General features: G+C 43.5%; 2 protein-coding genes across 4 annotated transcripts in view; both read right to left on the minus strand.

Moving 5' to 3' along the window:
* The window catches only part of NT5C2 (5'-nucleotidase, cytosolic II), a 105,010-nt gene extending 97,346 nt beyond the window's left edge, over positions 1-7,664 (minus strand). The window contains exon 1 of the mRNA XM_001929278.6: positions 7,565-7,664. The gene's annotated coding sequence lies outside the window, so the exon portion shown is untranslated. The remainder of the gene's footprint in view (positions 1-7,564) is intronic.
* Positions 1-14,110, minus strand: part of PCGF6 (polycomb group ring finger 6) — a 225,002-nt gene that overhangs the window by 97,340 nt on the left and 113,552 nt on the right. The window lies entirely within an intron of this gene.

Here is a 14,110-nt window from a genome sequence, read left to right on the forward strand (position 1 = left end):
CATGAGGTTGTGGGTTCCATCCCTGGCGTCACTCAGTGGGTTAAGGATCCGGCATTGCCGAGAGCTCCGTTGTAGGTCACAGACGTGGCTTGGATCCCACACGGCTGTGGCTGTGGCATAGGCCAGAGGCTGTAGATCCAATGAGACCCCTAGCCTGGGAACCTCCATATGCCGCGGGTGTGGCCCTAAAAAGACAAAAAAGACCAAGAAAAAAAAAAAAAAGTAACTAAAGGGACATGGTAACTAAATGTAATTCATGATCTTTGACTAGATCCTGGACCAGGGGTGGGGCTGGAGAATAACTATAAAGGTCCTATTGGGACAATTGAGAAATTTTTAATATGTACTGTATATTAGATAATAATGCTGCATTCATATTAAATGTGGTGATTGTACTGCAGTCTTGTAAGACATCCTTGTTTTTAGGACATTCAAATATATATTTTGAGAGATGAAGTGTCATGATGTCTGCAACTTACTTTTAAATGGTTCAGGGGAAAAAAATGTGCATATGAAGGAAAAAGTAAATGTGGCAAAATGTTAACAATTAGTGAATCCGGGTGAAGGTGTTAAGTGTATTCATTCAACTATCACTGCATTTTTCTGTAGGACTGAAACTGTACAAATAAAAACCTGAATAAATATAAAATTTACACACAACAAAAAGAAAGGGAAACCAAAGACTGAGAAGACAGCTGCAACACCATAAATGTAGTATGATCTTGGTATAGGGAAGAAGAGAACTACAAAGTAAGGATGGAAAAGCAAGTAACCCAACAGAAAAAAAGAATGAAATAAATAGCAATTCACAGAAAAGAAAATCTTACAATAAATGGAAAAGCAAATTAAAATGAAATTTATTTTATTTTAAATAAGAGTCTGACAACATCAATGTTTGAAAGGATATGGCAAAATGAGAACTCTCACAATCTGCTATTGGCTATTTAGTATTTTGGGAAACAATTTGGCATTATCTAATAAAGGTAAAAATCCTCGTACCCTACAACCTAAGAATTCCTTAGGCTTAGAATTCTCTCTCGCACATGTAAACAAGATGATACATCCAAGGATGTTTCTGGGAGTTCCCACTGTGGCGCAGTGGAAACAAATACGACTAGGAACGGTGAGGTTTCGGGTTCGATCCTTGGCCTCACTCAGTGGGTTAAGGATCTGGTGTTACCATGAGCTGTGGTGTAGGTCCCAGACTCGGCTCGGATCTGGAATTGCTGTGGTTGTGGCACAGACCTGCAGCTATAGCTCCGATTAGACCCCTAGGCTGGGAACCTCCATATGCTGTGGGTACAGCCCTGAAAAGACAAAAAGACCAAAAAAAAAAAAAAAGAATGTTTATTACAGCACTGTTAATAATAGCCAAAAAATCAGAAACCCCTAAATATTCATAAACAAACAGAATATATGCAATATATGCATTCTATAACGCCATATTATAAAGTAATTAAAATGGATGAACTAAAGATATACCTATCAACATGGATATGTAGCAGAAACAATGTTAAACAACCTCACTAATTACTAGGGAAATGCAAATTAAAACCACAATAAGATACCACCTCTCAATAGAAAGAATGGCTATTATCAAAAAAACAAGAAATAACAAGTGTTAGTGAGGATGTGGAGAGAAGGGCACCCCCTACACCATTGGTGGGAACATAAACTGGTGCAGCCACTATGGAAGATAGTATGGAGATACCTCAAAAAATTAAGAATACAGGAGTTCTCGTCGTGGCGCAGTGGTTAACGAATCCGACTAGGAACCATGAGGTTGCGGGTTTGGTCCCTGCCCTTGCTCAGTGGGTTAACGATCCGGCGTTGCCGTGAGCTGTGGTGTAGGTTGCAGACGCGGCTCGGATCCCGCGTTGCTGTGGCTCTGGCGTAGGCTGGTGGCTACAGCTCCAATTCAACCCCTGGCCTGGGAACCTCCATATGCCGTGGGAGCGGCCCAAGAAATAGCAACAACAACAACAACAACAACAAAAGACAAAAAAAAGACAAAAAGACAAAAAAAAAAAAATTAAGAATACAACTACCATGTGATCCAGTTATCCCACTTGTGGATATTTATCCAAAGATATGAAAAGACTAATCTGACAAAAGATATCTGTACCCCTATGTTCATCCTGGCATTATTTATAATAGCCAAGACTAGAAACAAATTAAATGCCCATCAATAGATGAAAAGATATGGTATACATACATACATACGTATACACACACACACAGATACACACAAACACACTGGAATGCTATTCAGCCAAGAAGATGGTATCTTGCCGTTTGCAAAAACATGGATGGACTTAAGGATATTATGCTAAATTTAGAAATAAGTCAGATGGAGAAAGACAAATACCACATGAGTTCACTCATATGTGGAATATAAAAAACTAATGAACAAACCAAACCAAACAAAAATTGAGACAGAACAGAGTAGTAGTGGCCACAGAGCGAGCAGTTAGGGGGAGAGCAAAAATGGGGGAAGGGACTCAATTGCATGCTGAGGGATGAACACTACATTTTTGGTGGTGAGCAGAAAATACACAGAAGGCAGCACATGTGAAACTTACATGTTATAAACAATGCTATATCAACAAAATAAATGTTTAAAAAAAAATAGCCCCATACTGGGATAGACATGGAAATATAGGCTGGGCAAGAAGTTAAACGTACCCCCCCCCCAAATCTTCATATAAGCTTCTTTCATAAATGCTTATCATAAAATCATCATAGCATCTTCAAAAATAAAAATAAAAACAATGTTGAATTTAAAAAGTTGCAGGATCATGTGTATAATACATTAAACAAGAGTATATGCAATTTTATGGACATCTACATATCAGTAAAAGTATAAAAGTAGGATGGGAATGGTAATTACTGAATTAGTGAGGGGGCAAGAGAGGGAAACAAATCAGTACGGATTCATACAGGCCTCAACTGTATCTACAGTTTTATCCCTTTTAAAAATATAGTAAACTGGAGTTTCCGTCGTGGCGCAGTGGTTAACGAATCCGACTAGGAACCATGAGGTTGCGGGTTCGGTCCCTGCCCTTGCTCAGTGGGTTAATGATCTGGCGTTGACGTGAGCTGTGGTGTAGGTTGCAGACGCGGCTCGGATCCTGCGTTGCTGTGGCTCTGGTGTAGGCCGGTGGCTACAGCTCCAATTCAACCCCTAGCCTGGGAACCTCCATATGCCGCGGGAGCGGCCCAAGAAATAGCAACAACAACAAAAAGACAAAAGACAAAAAAAAAAAAATAGTAAACTGAAAAGAGAAATTAGAAAATGGAAAAAAAAAAACCCACAAAGTAAATATGATGGTCTATAATTACAATAATCATTATTTGCTGTATTTTGAAATATTTCATATTTTTAAATAAATTTAAACATTAAAGAAACTCCATTAAACTGAACTATGGAGTGTTAAAAACACACATCCACTGGACATCTGAAATGGAAACATACGAATACAGTGGTCTCTCAGTATCTTCGGGATGGGGGATGGGGGTTGGGGGTTGGGGGGTACTTCCAGGACATCTCCTCACCCCACACCCCCACTCACCCCCTGCCACCCTCACAGATACCAAAATTCCCAGATGCTCAAGTCCCTTATGTAAAATAGTGCACTACAGTCGTCCTCCATTTTTTTCCTCATTCTGCAACCAGATACTGGATACAAAGGGCCTACTGTACCCAATAAATTTACTGATATGTATATTTTACATATGTATATATAAGATACACATATACACACACATATACTTTACACATGAAACTTCAGGCACCAGATCTTAGTCCTCTCTTTCCAAGCAGACCCTGATACAGCAGGCTTTTTCATCTCACACTCTTGATAATGCTTCCCAACCAAAAGAAATGCACAAAAGGTAGGAACAAATGGTTCAACACTCTCAAAGTCAATTTATTCTTTCTGATTCTGTATTCCACCTAAAACGGGAGCAGTTTTGATGCTCTGCTGGCAATTTTGCGATTGGGGCAGGGTTAGCTGCTAAAGCTGTTTTCCACACACAAAAAAAGAAAAAACAGCCACTGCAAACTTTGGTAACCAATCACAGAACACAAATTTCAAATGGTAAAAAGTCATATTAGATTTACTGTATCATATGACAAGGACCTTAGCACTCCATTATGACTGGCTATCAATTTCCTGAAAGCAAGTTACTTTTTGAGATCTGAACCTAAAAAACAAAACAAACTAAGCTACTCATAACGAAAAGTTATCTTACTTCATAAATTCTGGTCTATCTGCAAGAAACCCATGCAGCATACTTGTAAACTGTTTACCAGAATCTCTCCAGTTTCATCTCAAACTATGCTCTACCAGCAGCACCCACTGTTTTTTGTTTTTTTTTTTTTGGCTGCAACCACAGAAGTTCTGGAACCAGGGATCAAACTCACACCAAAGCGGTTACTGGAGGCATAGCAGTGACAAGCCAGGTCCTTAACCCACTAAGCCACCAGGGAACTCCCAAGCCCTTTTTCTTAGGAGAAAGCAATCTATTCATTAAACCCTTAATATGTGCACTTTTACATCTTCTCCCTTCTCTCAAGGGTCACCTTCTCTATGATGTTTTCCCTGATCCCAACCATCTACAGTTATTTTTCCACTTTGAACCAAAAAAGTGAGTGAGGCTCTCTAAGGTTAAGTTCTCCAATGCTGCAAGGATGTAAGTGGCAAGCCAGGTCTCAAACCCAGATTCCAAAACCCAGGCCTTTAAACATATGTGATGCTGTCTCTTGGCTCAGGGTTCTGTGTATTGACTGTCTTTACTGCTCACATGTCATTTAACATATGTCCTGTGATATTTAACATTTTGTGTTCTGAGATGTTGTCTAAGCAGCTCAAAATATTGCATTCATTCAACAAAAATTTACTGACAGCCTGTATGCCAGGGATTGTTGACTAATGGGCATAAAAGCATGTTACAGAGCCTCCATAAACGCGAAGTCGCTGAATTCTCTAAATACACAGACATCCCAGGAATGGGGGGAAGTGCAAACTTTAAAATATGTACACAACAATTATAACTACATAAAAATTAGTGCATTTACTTAAGAACTATAAAGATTAGGTATTTATCATAAATAACATGATAAAGTTTTTTTTTTTTTTCTTTTTGTCTTTCTGTCTTTTGTTGTTGTTGTTGTTGCTATTTCTTGGGCCGCTCCCGCGGCATATGGAGGTTCCCAGACTAGGGGTTGAATCAGAGCTGTAGCCACCGGCCTACGCCAGAGCCACAGCAACTCAGGATCCGAGCCGCGTCTGCAACCTACACCACAGCTCACGGCAACGCCGGATCGTTAACCCACTGAGCAAGGTCAGGGATGGAACCCGCAACCTCATGGTTCCTAGTCGGATTCGTTAACCACTGCGCCACGACGGGAACTCCTGATAAAGTTTTTTTAACTACTGAATTTAATTTAAGCTTTTTCTTTTTTTTTAATATTTATTTATTTTCCTTTGTTTCTGCTTAATTTCTTTTTTTTTTTTTTTTTGGTATCTCTTGGGCCGCTCCCACGGCATATGGTGGTTCCCAGGCTAGGGGTCTAATCGGAGCTGTAGTCTCCGGCCTACACCAGAGCCACAGCAACTCGGGATCTGAGCCGCGTCTGCAACCTACACCACAGCTCACGTCAACACCAGATCATTAACCCACTGAGCAAGGGCAGGGACCGAACCCTCAACCTCATGGTTCCTAGTCGGATTCGTTAACCACTGCGCCACGACGGAAACTCCGAATTTAAGCTTTTTGATAAGAGAGGCAAGCAATAAAAACATATCCTTTTTTCAAAAAAACACATTTTGTGTGCTTTCTTTCCCCACTAAACAGTAGCAATAGCCTAGAGACAGGTGAATGAACATTCCTCCTAACATTCCACTGTAATTTGCCTTTCTTTAGGAAGATACACCTGATTTCACTAGTAAGGCTTTGCCGATACCTGAAGTAAATATCTATATACATATTCCTACAATCATAAACTTTTGGAAACCTTTAGCTGATGGCAAATTTTCATACAATGGAATCAAATCTTGGAACTGAATGGACCCTTGCTGAGCATCTCCTTCCGCCCTCTCGTTTTACAGATTAGTTGGTCACTAAACTCTAAAATCTAAATACTGGGTTGATAAGAATAATGCAGCAACCCATACTACCGAAATGTAGCTGCTGATATTGCCACAGAAATGCATTTCAAAAATAAGGTCTGTGTGCTAGCATCAGCCCAGCATGTGGAGTTCTGCTTTTAATTACTAGCTGTGTCTTCTTGAACTTAACCTCTTCAGGCCCGGATGTTTTCATCTTGGTAAATTCTAATCACTACTGAAAAGTGTCCAGGTAAATATAGAAAAAGACCTCAATAATATTAAGTTTTCACGGTGAATGGCACTGTTTCACATTACAGGTAGCAGAGTTTGCATCCGCTGCCTTAAGAGGCAAAAGAGTTGTAGAGACATTATGAAACAAGTTCAATCAAGAGGAACCAGTCTGCACCTGGACATGCACACTCGCGCACACACAACCTTATAAATGGTTGGTGACTAGTCATTGCAGAGCACTGCACTTAGAATGCATCCTCAAAACAACGGCCCAAAGCCGAGAGCAAGGGAAACCACTACATCTGACACCCAGCTCTACCTACAGCCTTGAACAGCTGAGGCCTACCGGAGTCAAAACTCCCAAACGTCACGCTTACAACTAGTGGTTAGGCCTCAGATTTGCATCTCACTCTCGGCCCGCTCTCTCGAGAGCTTCGGGGGTCCCCAGGAAATGGCAACGCATTGACTGCCACCGGACAGCTGGCCCCTGACTTGGGAGCAACTGGAAAATAACAAGCACGGTTTTTGTGGAGGCTTGCAATTCGATGTGCGCTTTCCAGGAAGTGCTGCAAACGACAAAACTGGCATGTGGGCAATCAGTTGGCAATTTCTTGTGGTTCTTGCTACAACGTTCTCAACCCTGCGTACTAACTCGGAAGCCGGCTAGTTCCTCGCGGTCGACCGGGATCGCGCAAGGGGTGGGGAGGCCGGTTAAGAGAGCAGACAAGCAGGCTTCGGGAGAGGAAGCCCGCCGTCGGCCCGAAAAAATAAGCAGATCTGAGTAAAGGGGTGTCCGCCTGCGGCGGGATGGGGGCTGCCACCAGTGTGAGGGAAAAGCGGGGAAACGGGCCGGAACGCGGCAGGGCTGGCTGCAGAGACGAAGGGCCGCGCTCCAAGGAAAGGCGGGTCCCCGCGAGCCCAAGGCCGGGAAACAATGGCGCGACCGTGACGTGGGGCTGGGGGCGTCGCTGCGGCGCGGAGGAAAGGGCTGCTCAGAGGCGGGGGTGACTTGGGGCTGGGTGTGTGAGGAGGCGCCGGTGCGAGGTCCGCGGGCTCGCAGGCGGGCGCTCGGACCAAGAGGGGCTTGAGGGGCGCAGCGAACGGGTGGGGCCCGGGCGGCGGCAGGCGGGGACCCCTGACCCAGGTCGCGCGCTCTGCCGCGCACCCTCCCTCGCCCGCCCGCTCTTTCCCCGCCCGCCCGCGGGTCCCACCGCACTCACCGGCCCCGCCGCACGGCAGCAATCCCAGCGCGCAACTGCCGCAGCCGCCTGGGCGCGCGCCCTCCCCGCCCCCGCCGCCCCGGCCCGGTCCCCGCCCCCTGCTCGCGCCCGGCCAGGGACCGGCGCGCTGTTCCGTTCCCCCGCGCAGCCGCAGAACACCGTTGCCGCGACGCTCCCTGGCTGCGCAGCGATATAGAAGCCACTAAACAGGCCCGCGACTCGCGAGTCTGGGAATCTTCAGACAACACTGCCTGCTGCCGAGCTGTGGGTTGACGCACGTTAACAACCCTTCCTTATCCTTTAGGTCTCCATGCCTAGTCTTTCTGCCGGGCCCTGACTACCTTGCTTACTCCGACGCTTTTTCTTCGAGGGTGGGAGCATCTGTCTTCACAGCCATAGAAACTTCCAGTCCAGAGACTTCAAAAACTATCCGGTCCAGACTCCCAAACAACGCTTGAATTCCAAAGATAACTAAAAGTACCTGCTTTAGAGTTCACCAGGGTTCGAATCCCAGTTCCACAACTTACAAACTGTGTCACCTTTGGGCGAGCTACCTGACCTCATCATACCCAGTTCTGAACTTTCACTCTCTGGCCAAGTCCTACCCTTGGAACCTCAGAGAACAGGTCTAATTTCTCTAACATCTTCTACTTTTAAGGTACTTAAACACTTCTGCCTAAGGTCTTTTCTTATTCAAGACCAGTATCTCCTGTTCCTTCCATTGTTCCTCCTATGCCCTGGTTTTGAGGGTCTTTGTCCTCATTCTTCTCATGCACCTAGTCAGTTTGACTGTGGCTCCTTTAGAGTTTGTTGTCCAAGACTGTCTGCGGTTCCATCAGAGCAAAGCAGGATCTAGCGTCCTCCTTCCTCCTTGCATTCATGCAATAAAGTTCTGGCACCTGCACTACCGGCTTATACCACAGCCTCAGCAACACGGGATCAGAGCCATGTCTTTGACCTACATACACAGCTCATGGCAACACTGGATCCTTAACCCACTGAGCGAGGCCAGAGATCAAACCCGCCTCGTGCATCCTAGACGGGTTCATTACCACTCAGCCGAGAACTACCAGAAATCCCTCCAAGACTTTTTTTTTTAAGTGCTCTGCTGGAGCATTTTTACCCTCTCTTGAGTTTTTGAGCCAACTGCAGTTCAAGTCAGCTGAGGATGGACTTTGGGCTTCTCACCTACTAGATTTTTCAGGATATGTGGGGAGATGAAGTAGGATTGGAAGGTAGTCTAACACTAAACCAGCGTGCATGGAAAAAGGCCAGAGTTTGTGTCTAAAGATCATGTCACTAAGCAAAGATAGGTAGGTAGGTAGATAGATAGATAGAAGGAAATAAGGAAGGAAATAAGTACTTACGTTCATAGGGGTTTCTAAGTACTTAGAAGGAAATAAGTACTATGTTCATAGTGGTTTACTCTAAGTGATAAGACTTTGGAGTGGTTTCTTCTTCATACTTTTTCATAAATTTCCCAAATTTTCTACTTTTTTTTTTTTTTTTTTTTTTGCTGCACCCTCAGCATGTGAAAGTTCTGGGCCAGGGATAAAACTCTAACCAAACTTGCAGCCTGCTCCATGGCTATAGCAACACCGGATCCTTAACCTGCTGTGCCACAAGGGAACTTCCTTTTCTACACTGTTTGTATTACTTTTATAATCAATAAGTTCCTTTCCAAAAGAAAGAAAAAAGTTTTTTGGCCACACCTGTGTCATATGGAAGTTCCTTGGCCAGGGATCAAATCCATGCCACTGCTATAGCAACGCTAGATCCTTAACCTACTGCGCCACATGAGAACTTCCAGAAAAAAAAATTTTTTTTAATCAGATGAAATAACTTAGGGAAAGAAATGGGAAACAAAGCTAAGACATAACAGACTAGGAGAAAACATTTATAATACATAAAATAAAGGATTTGTATCTGGAACATAAAAAGGACTCAACAAATCAATAAGGAAAAAAATCCACTAGAAGAGTAGGCCAAAAATATAAATAGGCTGTTCACAGAAAAGAAAATATAAATTTCCAATAAGCACAGAAAAAGATGCCCAACCTCAGTACTAACTAGTGAAATGGAAATTAAAACTGAAATTGGCAACAATTTTCAAGCTTCGTGATATCAAAAGAATGTAAAGTGGTGTGGCCACTTTAGAGGAAAACTGAACAAAATCTATTAAATCCATGTCTCAATGTCACTTCTAGCTCTCTACTATAATTCTATATGCATATGGAGGGATGTTCAGGATAACTGCTATGATATTGCTAATAAAGAAAGTTGAGGAGTTCCCCGTCGTGGCGCAGTGGTTAATGAATCTGACTAGGAACCATGAGGTTGCGGGTTTGGTCCCTGCCCTTGCTCAGTGGGTTGACGATCCGGTGGTGCCATGAGCTGTGGTGTAGCTCGCAGATGCGGCTCGGATCCCAAGTTGCTGTGGCTCTGGCGTAGGCTGGTGGCTACAGCTCCGATTAGACCCCTAGCCTGGGAACCTCCGTATTCTGCGGGAGCGGCCCTAGAAAAGGCAAAAAGACAAAGGAAAAAAAAAAAAAGAAAAGAAAATTGAGACTCTGACAAGATGCCCATCAGTAGAGGAATGGCTAAATAAAATGCAGAATACTCATTTAATCGAATTCCCTAGAAAATTTAAAGGAAGTGACCTTGGAGTTCCTGTCGTAGCTCAGCAGTTAATGAACCCAACTACCATCCACGAGGTTGCAGGTTTGATCCCTGGCCTCGCTCAGTGGGTTAAGGGTGCAATGTTGCCTTGAACAGTGGCATAGGTTACAGATGTGGCTCAAATCCTGCTTTGCTGTGGTTGTGGTGTAGGCCAGGAGCTACACTCCAATTCAACCCCTAGTCTGGGAACTTCCATATGCCACAGGTGTGGCCCTAAAAAGACGATGTGTGTATATATACATATTGTTGAATGAATCAGCAAACTGCAGCATGAGATTGATTTATTTTATATCTATATTATATATAGATAATATATATATATTATCTTTTTAGGGCCACACCCGCAGCATATGGAGGTTCCCAGACTAGGGGTCTAATTGGAGCTGTAGCTGCTGGCCTCTGCCACTGCCACAGCAATGCCAGATCCGAGCCGCATCTGCGACCTACACCACAGTTCATGGCAATGCCAGATCTTTACCCACTGAGCGAGGCCAGGGATCAAACCCACAACCTCATGGTTCCTAGTCGGATTCATTTCTGCTGCACCACGATGGGAACTCCCTGATTTGATATTTTAAAAAACTCTCCCCAAAATGCATAACTCTGGTCTAATTATGAAGAATCATCAGACAAACCTGAATTGAGGGATATTCTACAAAATATGTGACCTGGACTCTTCAAAGTGTTAAGGTCATGAAAGCCAAGAAAAGACTGAGAACAATTACAGATCAGAGGAAACTAAGGAGACAGGGCAACCAAACTCAGTGTGGGATCCTGGACTGGATACTGAAACAGAAAAAGGACATTAGTGGGAAAACTGGTAAAGTTCTAGTGAATCTATGGTTTAGTTAATAGTATGGTACCAATGTTAACTTCTTAGTTTTGACTATTGAACCAGAGTTGCATAAGCTGTTAACATTAAGGCAAACTGAGTGAAAGGTATACTGGAACTTTCTATGCTATTTTTGTAACTCTCCTGTAAATTTAAAATTATTTCAAAATAAAAAGTTAAAAAGAAAATCATGGACTTGGAAAATAGACTTGTGGCTGCCTGATGGGAGAGGGAGGGAGTGGGAGGGATCAGGAGCTTGGGGTTATCAGACACAACTTAGAACAGATTTACAAGGAGATCCTGCTGAGTAGCATTGAGAACTATGTCTAGATACTCATGTTGCAACAGAACAAAGGGTGGGGGGAAAAAAAAGGGAAAAAAATGTAATGTATACATGTAAGGATAACTTGATCCCCTTGCTGTACAGTGGGAAAATTAAAAAAAAAATAAAAATAAAAATTTAAAACAAAACGCAGACATAAATACCACTCTTTCCTGTCGTCACTGCTATAGACAATGTTTCTGTGTACCCTTTAGATTCATATGTTGTGATGATGGTTGTACAAATATAATAAAATTCATTGAATTTAAAAAAAAATATGAGGCGTTCCCATCGTGGCTCAGTGGAAACAAATCTGACTAGTATCCATGAGGATGCAGGTTCAATCCCTGGCTTTGCTCAGTGGATAAAGGATCCAGTGTTGCTGTGAGCTGTGGTGTAGGCCAGCAGCTACAGTTTTGATTCAACCCCTAGCCCAGGAACCTCCATATGCCTTGGTTGTGGACCTAAAAAGACCAAAAAAAAAAGGGAAACCTAATCCCCATTGTGTTGATATCTGGAGATAGGCATTTGGGAGGTTATTAGGTCACCAAGGCAGAGCCCCCATAAGTGGAATTAGTGCCCTTATGAAAGGGACCCAAGAGAGGACAGGTGGGATGGGATGGGGGTTTGGGATTGGCGCATGCACACTGTGGTATGGAATGACTGGCCAATGTGGACCTGCTGTATTACACAGGGAACTCTACCCAATATTCTGGGAAAATCTATATGGCAAAAGAATCTGAAAAATTTAAAAAAAGAGAGAGAGAGACCCCAGAGAGCTTCCTACTCCCTCCTACCTTGTGAGGACACAGCAAGAGGATAGCTATTTCTGAACCAGGAAGTGGGTCTTCACCACTGAGTCTGCTGATACCTTGCTCTTGGACTTCCCAGCTTCTAGAACTGTGAGAAACAAATTTCTATTGTTTAGATGCCACCCGGTCTCTGCTATTCTGTTATGGCAGCCTGAACTAAGACAACTGCACATGGTTTGTAGGAGATTTTGAAAACAGATTGTAAGGCTACCTACCAAAATCTTTTATCAGAGGTTATCCTTAAAGATAGGGGGTCATGTCGAAAGAGAGTCTTAGCTTTAGTTTTAATATTCTTGGAGATAAATGTACAGATGTATTTCTTTTTTAATCGAAAATTAATTTTTTAAAATGAAAAAGAAAGCAAAAGGACAAGATACTTGGCCTCATGATTTTCAGGAGTAAGACAAGCCATGCCAACCAACCATAAAACAACCTTCTAATAATGGGTCGGGGAGACAGAGGAAGCCTTAAATGACTTGCTTAGGGTCTCTAACTTGACATTGGCTGAGGGGCCCAGGCAGCACTTGGTAAGAAAGGCCATCCCACTGTGGCCTTGGATGGCCTCTCACCAAACTTCCTGCCCGAGCACTCACATGGCTTCCCTACCCCTTTGTTAACCCAATTTCTCCCCAGAATACCTTAAACTCTGAGTCACCCAGAATGTGAGCTGCATTCACAGGTCACTCATCAGTTTTCTGCTTCTTGGCAGAACCCCTCAGAGAAATTCAAGCATTGCTCAACACCCTGGCCTGGAGCCTAGAAACAGCCTGCCCCCAAATCTTGTTCCCAGGAAGTATTCAGTCATAGATCCAATCAGCCAGCTTTAAAGTCTCTTCTCTTTTTCCTCCCTCCTTCTCTAACAGCATAAGGCCAGCACTTACTGCCATAAGTAGCCGTACAGGCATTACGGGTAGAGACAGTTAATCAGAAAAAATTTAGTCTAGCTAGAAACATCTAGTCCAACTTGAGACAGGACATCCATTTAAGACTTAAGAGCACCTACATCTCTTCAAAAATATGCACTCAGCTCCTACCAGGTGCCTAATACTGATCCACAGAAACATGAGTTTCTGCCCTCATGCAGGTTTCTAAGTGCTTGGAGAGATGGACTTTATTTTTTTAATTTTTTTTATTTTTTGTCTTTTTTGCTATTTCCTGGGCCGCTCCCGCGGCATATGGAGGTTCCCAGGCTAGGGGTCGAATCGGAGCAGTAGTCGCCGGCCTACGCCAGAGCCAGAACAACAACGCGGGATCCGAGCCACATCTGCAACCTACACCACAGCTCACGGCAACGCGGGATCGTTAACCCACTGAGCAAGGGCAGGGACCAAACCCGCAACCTCATGGTTCCTAGTCGGATTCGTTAACCACTGCTCCACGACGGGAACTCCTGGACTTTAAAAAAACAAATAATTATTTTGTAAGTATTATGCAGGAAAAGTAAAAGATGCTCTGAGGGAGAACAAAATAGGGTCTTGATGAGGATCCCAGGAAACATTCCCCTAAGGAAGTAACATCTCAGTAAGACCTGCAGGACCAATAGGACTTTTTAAGTAAAAAAAGTAATAGAGGGGCTTACTTGGAGGAGGAGAGAATTTCTAAAAGAGGGACCAGTGGGTACAAAGGCCCCAAATTAGGGATGAGCCTTATATTTCCACAGAATAACCAGAAGCCTAGAGAGAAAGGGAGAAAGTGACCAAAAAATGGTCCTGGAAGGAGGCAGGGCTAGACATCACAGGACACTGTAGACCATATAAATGATCTGGAATCTTACTGGAAGTTCAGTGGAGAGTAACCGATGACATAAGAGGACTGCAGAGATCAATTTATTTTGTACTATTATTATCATCATTTTAAAAATTATTTGGCCCTGCCTGAGGCATGCGGAAGTTCCTGGGCCA

Source organism: Sus scrofa, chromosome 14 (genome assembly GCF_000003025.6).
Source record: "Sus scrofa isolate TJ Tabasco breed Duroc chromosome 14, Sscrofa11.1, whole genome shotgun sequence".
NCBI classification, from domain to species: domain Eukaryota; kingdom Metazoa; phylum Chordata; class Mammalia; order Artiodactyla; family Suidae; genus Sus; species Sus scrofa.